We start from the raw sequence: 23216 nt of genomic DNA, 5'->3' as shown, positions 1-23216 counted from the left end.
AAGTGTGAGGTGTAGAAGTAAGACTTACCATAGTGCTCGCTTCGGCAGCCCATAGACTAATACTGAAATGATACAGAAGATTATCATAGTCCCTGTGCAAGGAATGACACATAGATTCGTGAAGTGTTCCATATTTTTGCTGGTTGAACTTGGCGATCAGGCATCATGCCCCTAGTACAATTTATGGGTCATGTAATTATCTGGCAGACTGGTGTGCTGAGACTCATTTCACCTGACTCGGAATCTATTCCTGGGCACTGCTCCCTGTGTGATGTTAAGTTAGTCATTGCCAGGCCTAGCTCATATTGTATTGGTCCATTTGTTTGTATGTAAAGTATCCAAATCTCCAAGGCCTGCAGAGTTTGGGGGAGGGGGCAGAGAAAAGGGAGGGAAGAGTTATATAAGTGTTAATGGCTGCTGCACACCTGTGACATCTCACTAGTCTGCCAGGAAGACTTAAGAAGGCAAGAGGCTGTCCACAAAGAGAAAAGGAAAAAAGAAAGAAAGAAAAAGATTTACCATAATAGGTGTCAAAAAACCAGTCTTGAAAAAAACCAGAAAAACTACTGTAAGGCAAATCATTACATTGATAGCACAGAATGAAAATTAGTTTTAAGAAGTGAATATTGATATAAATATTAAGTACCAACAATGGGAAGCAGTTTTTTTCTGTTGGCATTCATGAAAGTTTAACTTTAGGATGTTTATGTAGCTTTTTAAAAATAAAAAAAGTTTTTTTTTTCTTTAGTTCTTCAAATATAAGGTGTAAGAAATGCAGCTTGGTATGGTTGGTTGCTTCTAGAAAATAAGTGCGATAGCTAGGCATTTTAATTAGGGCTTTGCAGTTTGAGAGCTAAATGCTATCCTATTAGATATATGAAGCACTTTTTTTCTCTACTCCTCCAGGTTATAGTAGATGTTTTGCCAACACTGTCATGTCACATTGAGTGACATATGACTCCAAGGATGTGAAAAAATTATATTTATGCTTCCATCAATTAAAATCTTAATCATATTTTTTGTTTGAGACTTTTAGAACTTTTCTTTAACTTGTGAGTTTGAATTATTTGCCTTCTTAAAAAATTCTACTACTCTTCAAGGAGAATTTTAAAGCAGCCATCTTATTGTTGATTTTATACTTCATTTTGGGTTAGTTAATAAAAATTATGAAGAAAGTAATCAACTTATTTGGATTTCTTCAGTGTTCTTGAATGATGCTAAGAAAGAAGGAATTAGAAATGACCTGTCTTTGATGAAATAAATCTAAGATTTCTGTTGATGGTTTTACCATTCTATTACTAATACTTAGTTCAGGCATTCATATCTACTGTTTTGGTTATTTGAAGAAGAGTGCTAGTTACATTGTTTTGTATGTTAAAGCCCCAGACTTACCTTTTCAGTAATAAAAATAGCTTGTTCAGTCATAAAAATAATACTGAAAAAGATAGATATGAAATAGAAATTTATCCTAAATCCTCCCATCTCTGGTAACTTTGCTTTTCCACTGTTAACATTTTGTTGTTTCTCTGTAATGTACATCTCTGTACATACACACATAAAATTAATCCAAATGGAATATTATAGGTGTTACATTATGACCTTTCTTAGCCAACACATCTGCTGTATATTAAAGCCCCATGTGACTGAATCATTATTTTAATGCCTATATACTATTGTGTCTGTACTAATTAATTTAACATCACAGAGTTAAAAATCTTCAAATTTATTTGATAGTACAGTATGAACTAAAAACTAAACATTGGGGCACCTGGGTGGCTCATCAGTTAAGCATCTGTCTCTTGATTTTGGCTCAGGTTATGATCTAAGAGTTGTGAGTTTGAGCCCTGCGTTGGCCTCCACACTCGGTGAAGAGTCTGCTTAAGATTCTTTTCCCTCTCCCCCTGCTTCTCCTCTCTTTCTCTCTCAAATAAATAAATCTTAACAAAACAAAAAAGGGGCTCCTGGGTGGCTCGGTCTCGTCAGTTAAGTGGCTGCCTTCGGCTCAGGTTGTGATCCTGGGATCCTGGGAACGAGCCCCGCGTCGGGCTCCCTACTTGGTGGGGAACCTGCTGCTTCTTCTCCCCCTCCCTGCTTGTGTCCCTCTCTCACTGTCTCTCTCTCTGTCAAATAAATAAAATAATTTAAAAAAAAAACCACCAAAAACTAAACCTTTAATTCGTTTAAATCAGAGATTTAAAAAGAATTAGAATTTATAGGGGCGCCTGGGTGGCTCAGTGGGTTAAAGCCTCTGCCTTTGGCTCAGGTCACGATCCCAGGGTCCTGGGATCGAGCCCCGCGTCGGGGGCTCTCTGCTTAGTGGGGAGCCTGCTTCCTCCTTTCTCTCTCTGCCTGCCTCTCAGCCTACTTGTAATCTCTGTCTGTCAAATAAATAAATTAAATCTTAAAAAATTAGAAATTATAATTTTCTCTTTTCCCAGATATAACCTCAAACTACTTTGCATCTAGTTTTTAACTAACGATTAAATGTAATTTGTCATTACACAAAATCTGAATGTTTTATTAGTATGCTTAAATCTTATGTCTCTTAAGTCTCTTATCGACCCAGCCTTTTTTTTTTTAAGAAAAGAGGAAATAGCCTTTAAAAAGTATTCCTTAGGAAATTTCTTGAGTTTGAATCTTTAAGACTTTAAAAACAAAAATGTGAAAAGAAAGAGAAGAATTAAAATAGACCCCAGTGTTACATCTTAAAAGTAAGGACAAGTTTCCTAAATGTTAGTTCTGATACACTTACTTATTTAAAATACAGATTTCCAGGCCTTTTGCTTCATAAATATCTCTGGAGATGGAGTCCAGGAGCCTGTATGTATGTATGTATGTATTTATTTATTTATTTATTTAAAGATTTTATTTATTTATCAGAGAGAGAGGGGGAGAGAGCGAGCACAGGCAGACAGAATGGCAGGCAGAGGTAGAGGGAGAAGCAGGCTCCCTGCTGAGCAAGGAGCCCGATGTGGGACTCGATCCCAGGACGCTGGAATCATGACCTGAGCCGAAGGCAGCTGCTTAACCAACTGAGCCACCCAGGCGTCCCAGGAGCCTGTATTTAAACAAGCTTCTCTGGTAGTTCCGAGATAAACTAATTTTGGAATCTTTAGAATGTCGTACATCTAATTCTTAAACTAGTTTGTTGCTCATCTGCCATAGGGAATTCATGAATGTTTTCTTGTCACCTTTGAGCTTAATTGTGACAGAAGGGAAAATAAACAAGGGACCATTGGCTAAGTGTTTCTCAACCTTTTTTTCCTGCCTACTGCATTTCAGAGTAGCGACAGACTCCTGTACATAATGATCATTAACTGTGACAGTGACCTTTAGTAGAAGGAGTGTGTGTAGAGAAAAAAGTGTTTAAGATCTTAGATAGGGTTATTTAAAAAACACTCTGGTGATTTGATGTCTCCTCACCTTGAGAATCATTGATGTACAAGATAAGATATTTAGATGACATATGACAGTAGAAAGGGGAAATACGTTGTCTTCAGTTCACATTTATGTTCATGGAAGGTGAAGTACAACACCAAAAGTTTATCATTCCTAAATATGAAATAATAGTTGATACATTCTGAAAGTTTTTACAGTTTGGTGTTGAATTGTAAATATCAAGAGAGAAAAAAGGAGTTTGCTTTGTTTAATCTTTTTTTTTTTTTAAGATTTTTTCTTAATTTATTTATCAGAGAGAGAGGAAGAGAGAGCGAGCACAGGCAGACAGAATGGCAGGCAGAGGCAGAGGAAGAAGCAGGCTCCCAGTCCAGCAAGGAGCCCTATGTGGGACTCGATCCCAGGATGCTGGGATCATGACCTGAGCCGAAGGCAGCTGCTTAACCAACTGAGCCACCCAGGCGTCCCTGCTTTGTTTAATCTTATGGTAAGGTACTAGTGTAGCATGGGTCTTAAAAACTATCTGTATTTCAAGAGTAGGTATTAGGTTTTTTAATTTGTAAAAATCAGATTAATAAATTTGGAGTATGTACTGATAGTGTTTCAGTGTTCAAATATGAGGTACTTTGTATGTATTTAGATAGTTAAGCATCATAGTGTATCATACTTGAATATTATTCAATCTCAAATATATATATATATTTTTTAAGATTTTATATTTATTTATTTGACAGAGAGAAATCACAAGTAGACGGAGAGGCAGGCAGAGAGAGAGAGAGGGAAGCAGGCTCCCTGCTGAGCAGAGAGCCCGATGCGGGACTCTATCCCAGGACCCTGAGATCATGACCTGAGCCGAAGGCAGCGGCTTAACCCACTGAGCCACCCAGGCGCCCTCAAATATATTGTTAATAAGAATCAGTTTACTTAGGTTTACCTGAAAAGTGGTTGAACTGTAACTTATTATAAATATTGTGTAAAAATTACACATTAATAAACAATTCCCTTTTAAGTTTCTACCTTTCAAGAGTATATTGACAGTATATGTGTATATAAATGTAATGTGTATCAGTATAGGTGTATGTATAATTTAAAGTGGATTTTGGTAGAAGTGGAATTGAGATTACTAGATTTATCCTTGACTTAGCTAGCCTCCAGTATACCTTTCTGATGATGCTGAAAATAGGCCTTTCACCAAGATGGTTTTTATCATCAAGCAACTTGGAAATGCCTATTTTAACAAGGGAAAAAAATTATTGGTATATGTCTTTATTTTCAAATAATCGAGGCTGCTAATTATGTCTATACTTTGAAAGCTGTGTGGATAAAAAGCAATGACAATATTCTTTGTAGTTACTAAACTACATTCAAAAGTAAGGTAGTTGAATCTTCTGCAGAGTGTAGGGGGAACTCAGCACTTCAGTCCAGTGGAAGTGAAACAGTCCACAGGACTATGATGCCAAAAAAACCATATGCACTGAAGGAGGGTGAACACAGCCTTATCTAGATTCCACCCCTTGACCTAATTAAGCAGCAGTGCTGGCAGGAATATATTCTTCCTGCACCCACTATAATTACCACACAATACTAAAATTGTATAACTTTAGTCCAAAAAGCAAAGGGTGCAATTTTAAAGTAAAGTGAGACACTGCAATGAGATATAGAGAACTGAGAATGCTAATTAATAGATTATAGTGAGCCAACAGTGGGCCCTAATTAAACTCTGCATTCATTATACCCTCCAGAACCCTCAGAGGTCAGATATTTTCCACTTTACAAAGAAGATTGGTTTAATAAGATTTACAGTAATTAAACAAATTTCCCCATTCCAATTTGAGACTGGGGATTTAGATGCATTCTAAATGTTTGATCTGATTGGGCCACAGAGGTTTGTTGTAGAATCTATCAAATGTAAAAACACATTTGCTTAGAATTGCCTAATATGTGTGGTTCATTATTACAGAGTTCTTTTAGGAAATTGTTTCTAAAATAAATACCCAGCTGTTTTTATGTCTCATACCCCTTTTGTTGTTTCAAATACTGGTGGTTGAAGAGATGGAACAATACATGTTTTAACAGGAAAGACCTTTTCTTTTTCTTAAGTTGAGAGTGAAGAAGGTTTTTAGTGTGTGTTTGCTGAAAAATAAAAGTCCAGGTATGAGCTTGGTTGAATTGCAAAGCTAAGGCTTTCAATGATTTCTGTTTTATTTTATTCTAACCAAGATTTAACAAGTTATTATCATACTTTTTTTATATTATGCCTTCATAATATTTTTATATGTTGAACTTAGTTGGAAGCTTAATTTTAAAAATAACTGTTTTAAAGCAATCATTGGGATTTTGTGTGGTCAAAGTACATTCAGTTCAACAGTTCAGTATGGTGAGTGAGTTTAATGTTTTATGTATTTTTTGTTTTTGTTTTTGGAGTCTGATTTTATTTAGGATTTGATTTTTTGGTTTTTATTTTATTTGTTTAAGGATCAAGAGAATTTCCAAGTTCAGAAATACAAAAAGATAAACTTTGTTCTTTGTTCTGTTGGCACACGGGTGGCTGTTAACATTTTTACAGTTTTAGGTCGTACCTTCATTTGTGAAAGCTATTATAAGCTTTTTCATGATGTTGCTAATTGTTTCACTTTCATTTAAGTTGAACTTGAGATCTGGAATCTGTGTCTTGGACTATTTAACTTTTTGATAATTCTTTTTTTAACATAGAGATGAGTTATGAATGATAAAGCACACTATGGTGGATAAGTCGGTGTTCTAATTTATTTTCCAGATAGATGTGATCTTTTTAGGTGTTTCAGAAATGAGATGTGTTAAGGAACTATGCAGAATGAGCCGAGAATATTAAATCAGATGTAAAGTAGATATGTTCCTTTTGGGAAGTTAACAGTCATTTTGAGAAGCAAAATTTGTTCATGTTTGGCTTCTACAAATTTAAGCTACCTCTCCATTGGATCTTGTCACATAGGAAGGTAAAATAGGTAGGTATGAGAAATTGGCTGCTTGCAGAGTTAAGTATGCTTTACCTGGAATATAGTGGAATGCTATGAAAAATGATTCGTTGAATCCAGTAAAAAATTGTACAAATATCTGACAGGCCTTATTTGCGAGGAAATAAGAATTTGCCAGAGTATTGCAGCTTTTCCCCTTCTCTCCCCTTCTTGCATTTCACAGTGCAGTCTATTGTCTGATTTCATCTCAATGACAGAATAATTTTTAGGGATTTGCTAATTTATAGCAGCTTTATAGATAGTAGCTTAAATATGAGTTGGGAAACCCACTATTTTATTGTGTAAGGGAAGCCAGAAAATGAACTTAGTTTTTAGTTATATTAAGGGGTGACAGAGTTCCATTTTACTTTTTAAAATCATACTGCTTCTAGAACTTGACATCATATTATAGGTGCCCTGTTTGCCCAGGAAGGGGCCTCTTTGAAAGCATGCTTTATAATAAGTGGTTGCGGGAACTAAAGAAGAGGAGACTTGTGACATTTTAGTTATAATGTGTGTATTTAATGGGCAGCCATATAGAAGAAAGTTTTTTTCTCTTTTCGTGGGGGGCGAGGGAAGGCCAACACTAGAAAAATGAGTGCAGATAATAGGGGTATGGATTTTGGCTCCATGGGGGAATATACTGCCATTTTCTAACAAAGGTATATTTTTCTGATGGAAGAGTCAGTTTCAGAAAATGATGCTTGGCCATCACTAGAATTGGTTACAGGGAGGCCAGAATGCCTCTGACAATGGTGTGGGTGTTCTAATGTCTTTCAGCTTTTCAGAATGTCGGAAGTGGTGGTGAGTAAAGTGGTACTTTGTAGAGAACCATTTGGGGAGTTGTCCTCCCCATCCTTCCACCTCTTTTTCTCCTCCCCGTCCCTTGCTTCCTCCCTCTCTTCCTTCTTGACAGTTTTATTGAGATATAATTCATCCTTTAAAAGTGTGTAATTTTTTCTTTCTTAATCTGGATTTTATTTGAAGAAGAATTTGAAGAAAGTAATAGGAAGTTGCCCTAGGGATTTCTTGAGCAAGGAAATGAATGACATAACATTAAATACTATTTAAGAGCAGCTTTTGTTGCTGTCAGCAGAATGGATTGAAGCACAGAAGGCGGGGAAAAGCAATTGATTTTGTGGCAGAAGGCCTGGATTAATGTGGGTAGTAGGAATGGAGAGGAAGGTACACAATCATGAGATACTTCCAAAGAAATATTTGGATATAGACTGTGATGGCAAAAGAGCAGACTGTGATGAACCATGGTATTGAGATAGGGGAAATGTTTGGCTATTGAGGGAAAGTGGATAGAGATTAGAAAGTGGAACTAGAAAGCATAAGCATTTAGAAATAAGGGACTAATGACTGTGACCTGAGGTACATGTACGTAGACATTATTAAATATGTGCTTGTGAGTGTTGGAAAATTTACTGCCCTGGTTATTTCAGTATCCCAAGCTACAGGTCTCTGCTTATGGGAGTAAGGAGTGGAGAGGCAGAGAGAAACCATTAAATGGTGTATCTTTGATTGGTATTTTCTTTTTTTTTTTTTTAAAGATTTTATTTATTTATTTGACAGAGAGAGATCACAAGTAGGCAGAGAGGCAGGCAGAGAGAGAGAGAGAGAGGAGGAAGCAGGCTCCCTGCTGAGCAGAGAGCCCGATGCGGGACTCAATATCAGGACCCTGAGATCATGACCTGAGCCGAAGGCAGTGGCTTAACCCACTGAGCCACCCAGGCGCCCTGATTGGTATTTTCTCACCGAGCTATTTATGTGTTTCAGTCTTCTTTGTTGTGCATTTCTTTGAATGCAGACAGCTTGAGAGAATCTCTAATCTCTAAATTAAAAAGGGGTAATAATGGTTTATGTTCCTGTGATAAATGGACTTCTTTGATAATAGATGTCTTTTAGTTAGCAAGTTCACCGAAGATCATGTACCTTTGTGTGATGAATTTGGAGTGAATTTGTCAAAAACAGAAATATTGCAGAAAATGTGCTTTCAGGAGGAAGTGATTAACTTTGTATTGGAAGTGTTCTGTTCTTTCCTTATGGACACGATTAGAAATGCTTTTTTGAACTGTATTTTTCTTTTTCTGTGCTGCCATATGTATCTCTGAAAATAATTTTCTTCCTGGAATTGGGAAGTTTTTAGCAGAGATCTGTTCCTTTAATTTTTTCATATTATTAGCAATAATGCTTATTGAAACTACCTCCTTTTCTATTTGTTCTGGCAGTCTTTCCTACCTGATAGGCTCATGGTAAGTTCTGTTACGTTTTGACAATTGGTGGAGAATATGGGATTGAAATGATACCTTTCTAGCTTAATTTCATCTGTGGAGACCTTGTGAGCTGAGAACGTGAGAAACAGTTCAACTTTGATGTGCACATTGTACCATCCTTCAACAGCAATTGGTGGCTTATGTACTTTCAGAGTTTGTGATATGCAGAGACCTGTTGCTTTGAAATCACTCTGGGATAACTCTTCCGGGATGTATGAGCCCTCAGGCACCTGTATGATCCCTTTAACAGCAAGTCTCAAATGTTTTGGCCTCAGGAGGTTGTACACTTGTAAAAATTATTGAGCCCCAAGCAGCTTTTGCTTATGTGGACTTCATCAATATTTCTATATTAGAGACTAAAATAGAAATTTAAAACAGTTTATTAACATTTAAAAATAATAAACACATTAAATGTTAACAAAAATAATATTTTTAATGGAAACTAGTTTTGCAAGTCTCATGTCTGACTTAATAGAAGACAGCTGATTGTCAGAACTGCTGCTTCCAATGATCTATTGCATTTTTAAATTTTGGTTGAAGTATTTGAAGGAAATTAGGCCTCACATAAATATGTGGTTGGAAAAAGCAGAAGTGTTTTAAAAGCCTTTTTAGGGGGCACCTGGATGTCTCAGTTGACTGAGCATCTGACTCTTGATTTCAGTTCAGGTCATGATCCCAGGGTTGTGAGGTAGAGCCCTGCTTCAGGCTCCACGCTGAGTGGGGAGTCTGCTTGAGATTCTCTCTTTCTCCCCCTCTGCCCCTCCCCCTGCTCTCATGTGTTCTCTCTCTCTAAAATAAATTAATAAATAAAATCTTTTTTTAAAGACTTTTTTCAGATAATCATGGATATTTTGAAACGACACAAAAATTTATTTTTTGACACTTTACTGATGTTTTATATGCCCTAAAACTCGTTGATTTTTAGTGTAAATGCAGTTCAGTGACTTAACTTTTGTTTTTGTAGTAAATTTGCTGAGGTGTGCAACCATAACCATAATCGAGTTTTAGAGTATTTTCATCAAGTGGTAGTTGCACTGTGGAATCTGAACTCTTATCAATGAATTTTCCATAATTTGTTATGTTAAAATGAATTTGTCCGTCTTGTACCTTGAGTAGATCTTGTAAAATGTAGAGAATATACAGGAATACATATACTTTCTCCAACATTTGTAACATTGCATTTGGAAGGTATTGGTTCATTTGAGTTATGCAGATTTTCCAAATGTTGCCATATTTCATTAGACAAATAAAAAATTTGCATTCATTAGTATTAATTCCTAACTCATTAGAAAAGTCTTTTTCAGTTTTGGTAGGCTATAATCTCACCAGATGGGAGATACAGGTTTTCCAGAATTCTGATTTTTGCATGAAAATTCAAGTTTTATCACCAGCAAGAAATACTGTCCATTATTGTCTTTGAAGTGACATGTTTGTTTTGTTAATTTTTGAGAAAAATTGTCATATATGAGACAATAATTATAGGTTGTCAGTTCAGTCTTTAAGGTGTTGAGGTAACCATTATATTTCAATATGCAGCAAAAGTGTTTTAAGCCTCTTTGAAGATGTTACTTGAGCAAAGAGAGACCTGAGTGATGTGACTGGGATAAAATATTCCAGGCAGAAGAAACTAACTGTCCAAAGGCCTTAGGATCTTTTGATTCTAATAAGAGGTTGCCAGTAAGGGTCTTAACTAGATTATTCTTTAGCTAATAATGTTCCTCTTCTGTCTGTTCAGTGTTGTAATAAGATGCCACAGTTTTTGACCTCAACAAGGCTTTTGGTTCTTTGCCATGGTTTAGGAAGGTACACTATTTCTTCAATAATAGTGAGTAATGGGAAAAGATTGGCTAAAACCTTATAGACCACAATATAGCCCAGGCAATATTAAATAAAAGGAGAAAGTGTCACTGTTCTAGAAAGCCAAAAAAAGCACTTTTTAGAAAAAATTATTTATTTATTTATTTACTGACTGACAGAGAACACTAGTTGGGGGAGGGGCAGTGGTAGAGGGAGAATTTCAAGCGGACTCTGTGGTGTGCATAGAGCCTGAGGTGGGGCTCAGTCTCATGACCCTGAGATCATGATCTGAGCTGAAATCCAGAATTGGATGCTCAATCAACTGAGCTACCCAGGCACCCAAAAACTACTTCTTCAAAGTTTTGGAGGGAGTTTATCCATGCATATTGAATAAAAAATTCTGCTTTGAGATCTGTCAATCATGTTTTTTGGTTTTACATTCACAGATAATAACTGATTAGAGATGTCACCCTTTTCCTGACAAGCTATGAAAGTGTTCATCTGTTACTAATTGCTAGTTTTAATATTTATTATTATTTATTTATTTATTTTTAAAAAGATTTTATTTATTTATTTGACAGACAGAGATCACAAGTAGGCAGAGAGGCAGGCAGAGAGAGAAAGGAGGAAGCAGGCTCCCCACTGAGCAGAGAGCCTGATTCGGGGCTCGATCCCAGGACCCTGGGATCATGACCTGAGCCGAAGGCAGGTGCTTTAACCCACTGAGCCACCCAGGCGCCTCTATTATTTATTTTTGATTTAACAAATATTGAGTACCTTCTTTTTATCCTTAAATTTTTCTTGGTGAACTGCCCTAAGTAAAAATAAAGCTGAAAGCAATGTGAAAACTTCACAAGATAATGACTTGTTTTCTTGAGTTTTTAGATTCCTGAATTCACATTAAACTTAATTTTAGTGATTTAGAGGATGTATACAAAGAATACATACATTTTCTCTTGGATTTTTTGAATATTGTCTTATTTTGTAGAGTAGAATGGATTTAAAGATAATAGACTTCTAGAAATATGTAGTAACCCTTAGAAGAAGCATCAGTGATAGTAAGAACTACAAAGTGAAAAAGGCCAAAAGAACCAGTGCTTTTTTCCTTGTTTGTTGATAGCATGTATTTCTGTCCTTAGAGTTTTGCTAGGAGGCTCTTAAATAGCCAGTAGTTACAGTCGGATAACCAGAAAGTATTCTCCTTATTGAGTGTTTTGTGGTAAGGATTCCTTTTTGTCTCATCAATTACCCAGCTTTTTCTGTGAAGAAATTAAAAAAGGGAAAGGATATATTGATTTATTTTTGGTTGGAATGGTGTTCACACTAATACTAATTTTGTTCTCCCACTCTCTGGAAGCTATTTAATATAATCATATCCATAGCCCTAAAAGGAGGGCCCAAACTCTTCAAGAATCACTGTATACTTTAAAATTATCCTTTTTTTTTTTTTTTTTTTTTTTTTTTAACCAGCAAAAGGTGGACTTATTTGGGAATAGCAGAAAATTGCAATCTGGGACTGGCAAGCTATAGATAAGTCCCCCAAATTATTATGTCATTAGCAGTGCTTGAACATTATAATTCATTGCCTTGAAAAAGAAGAGAACAAGTCATCTAGAATTTCTTGACATTTGGAATCTATATTACCGTTACTTAACTATTAGAAAGCATTGTAAAATTTTGAAAGAGAGTTCAGTTTTAAAGACTAAGAATATGACAGGCAATTGTGTTGCCTTCTGCTGAAGTTATATTGTGTGTTAGAGGCCTGTTAATTCTGTATGTTTCATTTTGATTTGGTTTTTAAATTCTCTGTATCATAAAAAAGAGTATTGTTATTTTTTGAAACTTTTAGCCTAAGATCTGAAGAGAGGTTGTCAGTGTAGTACATCCCCCCCCCCCCCCCCCCCCCCCCCCCCGCCGAAGCAGGGATTTGGACAAAATAACTTGTAAGTTTTCCTTCATGGTGTAAAATTTTTTGATAAAGAAACTTTGTTTTCCATTTTCATAGTATCTTAAAAGCGCTACTGAAGGAAGTATTTTTTTCATAGTTTATATTGAGGTTTTTCTTTAGACCTTTATTTACTAGAGAGTATGAGTAGAGGGAGGGGCAGAAGGAGAGGGTCAAGTGGACTCTTCACTGAGTACAGAGCCCAATGAGGGGCATGACCCTGAGATCATGATCTGTGCCGAAGTCAGAAGCTTAACTGGCTTAGCCACCCAGGCACCCCTGTATTGACATACATTTAATTAAGTAAGTAAGTAACAGAGAGAGTGCGCAAGTAGGTGGAGTAGCAGACAGAGGGAGAAGGAGAAGCAGGATCCCAGCTGAGAGAGGATCCTGACATGGGGCTCAATCCCAGGACCTTGGGATCATGACCTGAGCCGAAGGCAGTTGCTTAACCAACTGAGCCAGCCAGGCGCCTCCGTATTGACTTTTTATTACACATTTTGTGAAATCTAGGAGGAGATATCTCTCTGGAATTTAGGTGTTTTCATTGCCAAAAATTATAAATAATGGTATGTTATAGTTTATCTGTTTAGAATATAGAGTTTTAGATAGGCATCTATATATACATATATATATTTTTTCTTTTTTTAAAGATTTTATTTATTTATTTGACAGAGATTACAAGTAAACAGAGAGGCAGGCAGAAAGTGAGGAGGAAGCAGGCTCCCTGCTGAGCAGAGAGCCTGATTTGGGGCTTGATCCCAGGACCCTGGGATCATGACCTGAGCTGAAGGTAGAGGCTTTAACCCACTGAGCCACCCAGGTGCCCATATATACGTATATATATATTTTTTGAACACAAGTGTCATTGCTGTCATTGGTCTGAGGTAATGGTATTAAAATGAAAAAACTGCTTTGATTAGCTGTTTACAGATACATATTTATTGTATTAAAAATATATTTTTAAAGATTTTATTTATTTATTTGAGACAGCACAAACGCGGAGAGGCAAAAGGAAAGGGAGAAGCAGGTTCCCTCACTGAGCAGAGAGCCCGATATATGGCTTGATCCCGGGACCCTGGGATGATGACCTGAGCGGAAGGCAGACGCTTAACTGGCTGAGCCACCCAGGCGCCTCTTTTAAAAGTATTTTTTTACACAGTTACATCCTATGTGTTTGCATTATATAAACTTATTGGCAACAAAGGGAAAAGACTGTTGGGTTGAAAATCTGAAAAGTTGGAAGAATATATTCAGAAAACTTTTTTTTTTTTTTTAAGATTTTATTTATTTATTTGACACCGCAAGAGAGAGATCACAAGTAGGCAGAGATGCAGGTGGTGGGGGAATGCAGAAGCAGGCTCCTTGCTGAGCAGAGAGCCCTGATGTGGGGCTTGATCCCAGGACCCTGAGATCATGACCTGAGCCAAAGGCAGAGACTTAGCGCATGGAGCCACCCAGGCGCCCCCAGAAAAAAACATTTTTTTTAAAGATTTTATTTATTTATTTGACAGATCACAAGTAGGCAGAGAGGCAGGCAGAGAGAGAGAGAGAGAGAGAGAGAGGGAAGCAGGCTCCCTGCTGAGCAAAGAGCCCGATGCGGGGCTTGATCCCAGGACCCTGAGATCATGACCTGAGCCGAAGGCAGTGGCTTAACCCACTGATCCACCCAGGTGCCCCAGAAAAAAACATTCTTAATTTTGATTATCTTTCATAGATTTGATAACCTGTATACTAAGGAACTTAAACTTGCCACATGGCTCTTTTTCATGGGAATAGGAACTTAGAATAGATGCCAGATTCTTAGGAGAGAAACATACTTTAATGACTATTTCCAGTCTTTCCTGTAATTTCCTGGGGGTATATTTCTTGTTTCTCTATGAAAGCATGTTACCCATGGTACAGAGTGTTTTATTTTTGTTTTTGTTTTTAATTAACAAATAATGTGTTATTTGTCCCAGGGTTCCAGGTCTGTGAATCATCAGTCTTACACATTTCACAGCACTCACCATAGCACATACCCTCCCTAATATCCATAACCACCCTATCCCTCCCCCCCCACCCCAAGCAACCCTTAGTTTGTTTAGTGAGCTTAAGAGTGTACAGAACATTTTTTAATAGATGAAGCAGATAAAAGAGAATCTGTTCAAGTGATGGCAGATAAATTCTTGATTTCCTCTTAGTATTTCTGATGATACGAATTTTCAAGATGAGGTATGTTGGTTCTCATTTATTGGAAAGTTGTGCTAACATTGGCTGCTAGAATAGCTTGGAGGCAGAAGGTATTTTTTGGATTTAGGTTAGAGAGGGCTTAGGGTAGCTAAATATCCTGCAATGCTTAGAATGGCTGGGCGTATTTATAAGTTCCCCCACACTCCATGATTTTCAGATGTCTTGGCCAGAAATTTGTGTAGGTGAAATGCCTATTTTAAGATCCTAACTACATAAATGTGCATAAATGGATTAGAATATTTTGAATGGCTTCAATATATGCTGAATTTTCTAGCAGTGGGAGTACTGTTTAAGTTGATGGAAGATTGTATATTTTTGGAACCTTACCTAGAGTTTTTCTTACTGGAAAATCACTTTAACAGCAGCATTGCCTTGTTGGATATAGCCGCTTTTTCAGCCTCTTTTTGGGAGTACATGTGTCTTTGGGTGTAGCTGTGCCACAGCATTTACACACACATGCACATATTTAGCATTTACATATTAGCACACATTTTATTATAAAATCCCTTTTTTTCATAGAGCATTACATTAGTTCTTTTTTATTATATGTGAGGATGTGCTTATTATCTATACACTTCACTTCAGAATAGTAAAGGCCACATTACAAAATATTATAAAAAGGGGAGGGGTGGTTTTGGGTCTGATGAGCTTGAGAATCACTGGTGTAGTGGACACTGAATTTTAAAAAGGGAGGTTTGTGCGTTTTTGTTTTGGTCCTGGTCTTGCTAATCAGTGACTAGGTGTGTGAGACCACAGGCACATTGTTCAATCTTTTTGGACCCAGATTTTTCATCTGTAAAATCGAGAGAGTTGGACAAGGTAGTCTCTAGAGATTCCTTCTTCTAGGATGATCTGATTTTAGTTTTGTCTGCTACTCTTTTTTTCTTTTTTTTTCTTAAGATTTTATTTACTTACTTGACAGGGAGATCGAAGTAGGCATAGAAGCAGGCAGATAGAGAGAGGGAAGCAGGCTCCCTGCTCAGCAGAGAGCCTGACATGGGGCTCAGTCCCAGGACCCTGAGATCATGATTGAATCTGAAGGCAGAGGCTTAACCCACTGAGCCACCCAGGAGCCCCTTGTCTGCTATTCTAGTGCCATTCTCTAGTAGTTTTTTCACCTTGATTATAATGCCCTAATTCAAGACTGATTCATATAACCAAGTTAGTACTTCTGGGAATAAGAAATACTTGACTTTCTTTCCAAGGTAGGCAGCATAAAATCCATGCTTCTATATAAAAAGCAAGAGAGTGTTCATGTGAGTTTCATCAGTTGTCAAGTGGAGAAGATGCTGTTATGTTTGTTGTGATAGTAAATGAAATTAAAGGAGATATTACAAGTATAATAATAAAAGTGTAAAACTATGGACAAGCCTACGTGACATAATCGACATGTACTACAATAGAGGTTAATTGAATAAGTCAGATATTTTATAAATACAAATAATATTGTATAACATTTTTTTGAAGTATGTAATGTACCTTAGAGTCTCCTCTGAGAAGAGAAATAGTAGGATGGGATCTATATGGGTTTCCTGGAAAGTGGGTCACAATGGATAATAAGTTTCATTTGGATAACTAATCGCTACTAGTGTAGCCTTAATAGTCCTCAAGGAGTTACCAGGAACCTTGAGTAGGGTAATTAGCTCTCAGAATTTTCAGTTACAGTCGTATCCATTATTTAACATTTTTATTTCCACAATGACTCATCCTGAATTATAGAGTGCTTTCCCAAAAGGAATGTAATATTGCTGGAAAAATTTTTTTTCACTGCTCTATTTTCTTTCTGCGGCAAGGAGTTCCTGGCTGGTTAGCTGGACCCAAAACTCCCCGCAAATAAACTATGTGCCTTTGTGTGAAGGAGACTTAACCTTCACAACACAGTGGAGATTTTTTAAAAAAGGGCAACACAGAATGCTTATATTTATTCATTATGTTTATTTTATTTTACCTTTTTAAAAAAAATTTATCTTTTTAAAAAGATTTTATTTATTTATTTGAGAGAGTGCACATGCCTGCACTCAGGCAGGGGGAGCTGCAGAGAGAGAGGGAGAAGCAGGCTCCTCGTGAGCAGGGATCCTGATGTGGGGCTCCATCCCAGGACTCTGGGATCACGACCTGAGCTGAAGGCAGACGCTTAACCGACTGAGGGACCCAGGTGCCCCCATTATGTTTATTTAAAGCTATTAATTTCTGTGCTGTGTGGGGTTCTTTTTAGCTGAAATTTTACATAAATATATGTTACTAAAAAGGATGCTTTGCTCACATTACTTATTTGACTGACTTCAAAAATGTAGCATTACAGTGTTTTGCAAGGCATTAGGAGTCATTAGTGTGGTTGGAGGGTAGGGCAGTGGTGAAGGTTGATTTTTGACTTGTAGTTCACTTTATTTGGGAAGTTGCTGTTTTTTGTTTTTAATTTTTATTTAAATGTAATGCAAATAAAACTGCTGTGCATTCTTTAGAGGGAATTGAATTTGCCCAAGTGTTGAGTTGTTTTTGAATTTTTGCACGTATGTGGTTTCTGCCTGCTATGTTGTTGAGTGTTGGTGGTTTTTCTTCCTCTTACCCATTCCATTCATAATTTGACACTAATAAGTTTGAAAAATGTTTATTATAAGAATTAGCTGGAATTAAAACCTAAAACTCGACTCTACCAAGGTTAAGGTGGCATGTTACAGCCCTTGACAGCTCCTGCCACCTCTTTTTCTCGTGACAGATGGCTTCCCCTCCTGATTATAATCCACTGCTAATTTTTTTTTCAAAGAATGAATACCATGTGTTCTCCATTTTGGCTGTGATTGTCTTCTGCCCACTCATTGGCTTCAGAGGAACTTGAAATTGGATGTACTTGCTGCTGGCATTTGAGGCAGGAAGTGGATACAACTGTGACTCTCTTTGCCAGGTGTTCATTTATTAGAAGAATTGTAGCTTCCTAAAATTAAACATTATGTCTTTGTCATACCAAGTGTAAGTGGAAAAAAAGAGTGAAGTGAATTTTATTACTTTTTTTAGAATATACTTTTTACTTGATGATACATAGTAAATATTTTTTGGTGGCATGTTTATTACAAAATAGGCTTTTAAACCTGAATTTCACATACTCAAAAGTATATGATGTATTAGATTGCAGTGTGTACAAGATACTGAATAGATTTAATTTTACTGAGTATAGTAAATATAATCTTGAAAGGGATTTATATCAGAGAGACCCCAAAAACAATTGAAATTGCTTGTGATGTATGGTATTGAACTTTGAACCTATATTTGAATATTCTTTGTGGTACAAATGGGCACTAGTATCTGTTCATAGTTTACCGCTCAATATCTTTCTTGTCCATTGGTGGATATAAATGATACCAGCATAGGCACTGAGGAAAATTATAAGTCTAAATCTAAGCTAGTTTAATTCTCTAAAAATTCTGTTCATATTTGGAGGTATGGTGTTTGGCTTTAAAAACACTTTCTAGGTCAGAGTAAACAAATACAGGATATTTCTTGACAAAAAAGAACTCTAAACAAATATTTGCATATTACCCTCATTAGTGTCAGAATTTGAATTTCCGTCCTCAGAAGTCACTGTTCTCTCAAGAGTCCCCTGTATTTGGCTAAGTGAATCTAGTGCAGTAATGGCGAAAAGTATTGCCCACCCATGGCAGACAGCCTCTTGAATGTATCATGTTAATCTTTCCAGCTGAATCTAGCTTAGTGGTTCTCAATCTTGGTTGCATGCTGGCATAATTTGAGGAACTTTAAAAAAAAAATGCCTTGTCTTACCCTCACCTCCAGAGATTCTGATTTAACTGGGGCTAGAGTGTGGCCTTCATATGGAGATTTTTAAAAGCTCACTGGATAATTCCAATGTTTGGTTAAGGTTGAGAACCTCTGGTTACTACTAATGGATAAAACTTGGTAGAACTGAAAGCTATTTTTCAATTCTCTGCCTAGTTAGGTGGTTTATAAACAGGGAGTGGTCTACAAACATTTAAAAACAAATTTCAATTTGAATGGATACCGAGAATGTTTATCCTTGGGGATTGAGAGTACAAATATAGCCTGGGGGTGATTAATTTGTGCTGGTATCCTGTGACATTTTAAAAGAATTAGCTTCACTGGGTAGCTGGAAAGGGGGAAAGGTGTTGAAGAAGAGGTGGACATGTTGGAGTGGGATACTCAGGGCAGGGGACCCTTGTAAGGAAGATGAGAAAGGTGAAAGGAAGGGAGTAAAGTCAGAATGAGCTTCTGGAGACTTGTAAAAAGGGGGATGAACTGGGAAGTCAGGAATGGATCTAAGTTCTGTAGTAGAAACGACTTCTGCTCACCAGGTGGGTGTGGCTGGGGCTCACCCTTCTGAGAGACCAGGATGTGATGGTAATGAAATGAATGGAATGAGAGGGCTTCCTTTTACATCCAACTTGTTCTCTGCCCAGTGGCAAAAAAGCTGAAGGACCTCTTATTAGAGCATTTCTCAAGCTTTAGTGAATAAGAATCACTTACATTTATGGGTGCTACTTCCAACCTTCATGGTTTAGGACTGCTGGGGTAGGCCTCAGAATCTGTGTTTTTAATAAACACCTTGGTCAAAGTTAGCCAAACCTTTTTTGATTGCCTACCGTCTTTGCAGTGTTTGCCTTATTTCTCGTACCATTCTTCATTTAATTTTTTAAAAAAATTGACTCGCTTTTAGAAAATGGAATCTTATTTATTAGGAAATCCTTACTGACACACATGGAAAACATAACACTTGGAATTAACAAAAAACCGTAAAAGAAAATACATAGCTATTTTAAAAAGTTTCTTATATGTATGTTATCACTGAAGATAACCTTGAATGTAATTTTGAATATCTGCCTACTGATTCTCATACAAGTAGTTTTTCTCATCATACTTGGAAATATATCAAATAGAGACAACTATCATTTAGACTGAGTGGTTTTCAGCTCTGGTTGCACACTGCAGTTGCCTAGGGTGCTTTTAAGATACTTTTGGCCAGTCCCCATGCCGAGAAAATGTGATTTAATTGGTTTGGGAGAGGAGCTGGGCATCAGTATTTTAAAAACATTCTCTTAGGTAATCTAATCGTAATGTATATTATGGGCTGAGAATTTAGAGATTTTTAAAAAAATACAGTGTAAGTAGACTAAAAAGCATACCACTCATGAGTGCTAAATGAATATATTTGGGTAGAATTAGAAATTAGAAAGAGTGGCCATGTAGGGGTCTGTAAGGAAGGAGGTGAAAGCAGGTGAATTAAAGCACCAACACTCTTTATCCTCATTATCTCCTCTGCCTCAAACCCCTTCTCTTGTCTTCTGTTTTTGATGAATGGTAAGATTTTTTAATCTAGTCAGATGGTCCTCAGACTTGTGTAAATCAGAATACATGGGGAGGGTTTGTTAAAGCACAAATTGTTGGGGCCCTAGCCTCACAGTTTCTGATTGAATAGGCCTGGGGTGGGACCCAAGAATTTGTACCAGCAGTTTCCCAGGTGATGTTATGCCACTGGTCCATCTGGGCTAGAAACCTAGAACATTAGACGTACATTTATTTTTTTCTCTATATATCCAGAAAAGTTAAAAAATGGTAAACATAAACCCATGTTTCTGTTACCTAGAATTAGCAAGTGTTAATGGTGTGTGGAGAAATACTCATTATGAATTAATGTTCCCTTCTTGGTCATTATAGGCAGTCGGTATCTTATTTCGCACTTTTGAGTACAAGGAATAAAATAAAGGCATCTTTTCTGGATTCAAGATCAGTGCTCTTTAGGTTAAACTGTATTTTTCTATTTAAATAGTTCCTTTCTGGGTCACCTGGGTGGCTCAGTGGGTTAAAGCCTCTGCCTTCGGCTCAGGTCATGATCTCAGAGTCCTGGGATCAAGCCCCACATTGGGCTGTGCTCAGCAGGAAGCCTGCTTCCCCGTCTCTCTCTGCCTGCCTCTCTGCCTGCTTGCGATCTCTGTCAAATAAATAAATAAAATCTTAAAAAAAAAATAGTTCCTTTCTTCAGATAGTTCACAGAATTAATAAGCTGTATTTATTTGTGTGTCTAGAAACTGGGGAGGAGAAAGGGTAAGCTGTTAAATGTAGGGTGGTATAAACAGTGTAACAGTGTTGTGAAAGCATAGGAAGTCAGAATCTGAAGGAATAACTGTATCATTTATTCAGTTCTAAAACAGCATGTTCTCCCTATGGGTAACTGACATTCTGCACAAACATACAAGTTAAGGGGAAAGAATATTGATGGGTATTATTTAATAAACAGTGAATTCATAATCAGTGCCAATGACTTGATTCTGCAACAGTTAAGGTAGTTTTGATTGTTTAGCTTTTTGTCATGTTTTAAATATATATATTTTAAAGATTATGTTTATTATTTGACAGAGACAGCAAGAGCAGGAACACGAGTAGGGGTGTGTGGGAGTGGGAAAGCAGGCTTCCTGCTGAGCAGGGAGCCTGATGTGGGGGCTTGATCCTAGGACCCTGGGATCATGACCTGAGCCAAAGGCAGACGCTTAATGACTGAGAGCCACCCTGGCGCTCTGTCATGCTTTAAATAGATGCTTCATTTTGGTACAGATCTCTCTTGCCAAGTTAGTTTTGTGAGATAGCCATGATGCTGTTTTTATATTCTTCTGAAGGACATTATTATTAATCACCTCTGTGTATCTTTTTCTTAATCTTGGAGCGAATGTCAGGATTCCCTGAACTTGCCAGCCTCTGAATTTTCCTGATGATTTTTTAAATTTAAATTTAAAATTTTTTAGAGGGTGAGGGTCGGGGCAGAGAGAAAGAGAATCTCAGGCAGGTCCATGCTCAGCCCTGAGCCCTATGCAGGGATTGATCTCATGACCACTAGATCATGACCTGAGCTGGAGCATCCAAGGGTTGGATGCTTAACCAACTGAGCCACTCAAACACCCCTTCCTCAACACTTTTTTTTTTTTAAAAGATTTTTTTATTTGAGAGAGAGAGTGAGCATGGGAGGGGAGGGGTAGAGGCAGAGAGAGAAGGAGAGGGAGAAAGAGAATCTCAAGCAGACTCCTTGCTGATCTCAGAGCCTGACTTGGGGCCTAGTCCCAGGACCCTGAGATCATGACCTGAGCCCAAACCAAGAGTCAGATACTTAACCTACTGACCCACCCAGGTTGCCCCTCATCACTTTTTGAAGTGAAGACTTGTGCATGGCTTTGTAAAGTATAAACTTACTGTGTGATGAAAATCCTTGTATAGCTTCAGTTTTCTGTCCTTTCCTCCTTCTTCCCCCCTCCCATTTGTACATCCATCTCTCCATTTATTCTTTGTATCACAATATTTCCTACATGTATCTTCTTGACAAACTTGTTTCTTTCTTTCCAGACTCTTTTCCTGTTTGCTTTCTTTCTTGGATTATTTATTCCATCTTGCTAGAATTCTTTATCATAAGTCACATCTTCCGTAGAATTTAGGAAAATAATCCTTTCCTTTTTTTCTTTTAAGGCGAGGGCAGTTGTTTTTGTTTGCAGCTCACATAGTAAGTATGTGCAGGTGGTAGAAGGTAGATAAAAGCAGAGACCATATAAATTACTGAGGTGCTTGCTTCAGTTTTCATACAGTCCAGGGATTTTTTTCTCCTCTCTGGAAAAATGCTTGCTTACTTGCTTGCTTGCTTTCTGTTCTTCCTTTCTTTGTCTGTCTTTTTTCCTTTGGCAAACGAGGCATGGCCTTTAAGCCATCCTTGACTTTCTAGGTAGTAGTTGATCATCTTTCAAGTGTTTGCAGTAATTAGAACTAATACATCAAAGCACACTACCTATGTTATTTCTGATGTCTGGGTCTTGTAGATTCAGAGAAAAATAGGTTATTGATTTTTTTAACTGAATTTCTCCTGTTTGTGGATAAGGATCTGAAAATTCACAAAGAGGAAATCATTTTCCGTATTATGTGCTGTAAAAATCAGGTATTCGAAGTTCGAACGATCACCACTTTGAGTTCCTGAGTAGTAGCCAAACTTTGAAATTTAAGGCCAATCATTAGCTGACCCTTGTAGAGGGCTTCTCTAAAGCCAGGTGATTTTCCAGGACCTAGACACATGGTATGGTGAACATCACAGAAAATTGCAGGTGGTTAGGAACAGCATGTTGTAAGCCTCTTAGAATTTTCATTTTTGCCGGTCATTCATGTGTCACTCAGATTCTTGCCTCCTTTTAAAAATAATTCACTTAGTTTGTACCTTGCCTGTTTGTATATTTACCTGAACGTAAATGGTGCAGTCAAAGTTCAGTATTTAGGCAAAGTGGGTGGCAGTGTTAACTGTTTTTCTCTGGTATGTCACTATGCATTATCTGCTGTGGAATGCTTTGTGGGTCTCTTGTGGTTTCCTGATGAGAGAAATCTGGTCCAGCTGCATTCACTGTCACAAGATGACCTTTGTTTCTGCATATTTTCTACTTCAACATAGCATTGTCTAACCAGTCTATCAATATATATTTATTGAGTGCCAACTGTGAATGCCCCATAGTATGCTGGGTGCTTTGAATGATTCTTTAAGAAAAAGGGAGAGGGTGAAAGAGAAACAGACATGCTTGTGAGGCGTTT

The 23216-nt window shown here is 37.3% G+C and overlaps 1 protein-coding gene and 1 non-coding gene across 15 annotated transcripts in view; both read left to right on the top strand.

Moving 5' to 3' along the window:
* Nucleotides 1-23216, top strand: part of ERC1 (ELKS/RAB6-interacting/CAST family member 1) — a 558216-nt gene that overhangs the window by 42387 nt on the left and 492613 nt on the right. The window lies entirely within an intron of this gene.
* Nucleotides 33-138, top strand: LOC131840036 (U6 spliceosomal RNA). The gene has a single exon (XR_009357153.1). It is a non-coding gene; the product is annotated as a U6 spliceosomal RNA (small nuclear RNA).

The sequence above is a fragment of the Mustela lutreola genome, chromosome 8 (assembly GCF_030435805.1).
Source record: "Mustela lutreola isolate mMusLut2 chromosome 8, mMusLut2.pri, whole genome shotgun sequence".
In the NCBI taxonomy this organism is placed as follows: Eukaryota; Metazoa; Chordata; class Mammalia; order Carnivora; family Mustelidae; genus Mustela; species Mustela lutreola.
The sequence above is the reverse complement of the archived record's forward strand: the minus strand, read 5'-3'. Positions and strand labels throughout refer to the sequence as shown.